The following is a 456-nucleotide window of genomic DNA, read 5'->3' on the forward strand; positions in this document are numbered from 1 at the left end:
CCCGGCCGCGCGCGCCCCCGCCGCCCCAAGCCCGAGGGCGCCCCCTGCGCCCCCAGGGCCCCTCACCTGTGAGTCACCCCCTGGGTCCCTTTAGGGCCACCTCCCAACCCGTCTCTCCCTGAGTTGCGTTCGCTCCCGTCCTCAGCCTGGCGCTAACGTTAGGGGAGCACTCAGCTAGGCTACAAGGCGGGACACCCCGGTACGGGTTCGTGTCTCCCCGCCACCATGTCCATCTCTTTTCGTACGCAAGCGCTCGCCGCCACAATCCTGTCATTTTCTAGAGAATGTGGCACACACATCCAGCAGCCTGGGTGGGAGAGTACTCTCCGGGGACTGTTCTGCAGTGCACGCTAATTTCCCTCTCAAGACCCCCACAACGCAGTAGTCTTTAATTTGGCTTTCGGGGCTCTGGGTAGTGTCCTCACACCACGTAACCGCACTTCCCTGTTGTCAGGA

Source organism: Octodon degus, unplaced genomic scaffold (genome assembly GCF_000260255.1).
Source record: "Octodon degus isolate 3935 unplaced genomic scaffold, OctDeg1.0 scaffold00061, whole genome shotgun sequence".
In the NCBI taxonomy this organism is placed as follows: domain Eukaryota; kingdom Metazoa; phylum Chordata; class Mammalia; order Rodentia; family Octodontidae; genus Octodon; species Octodon degus.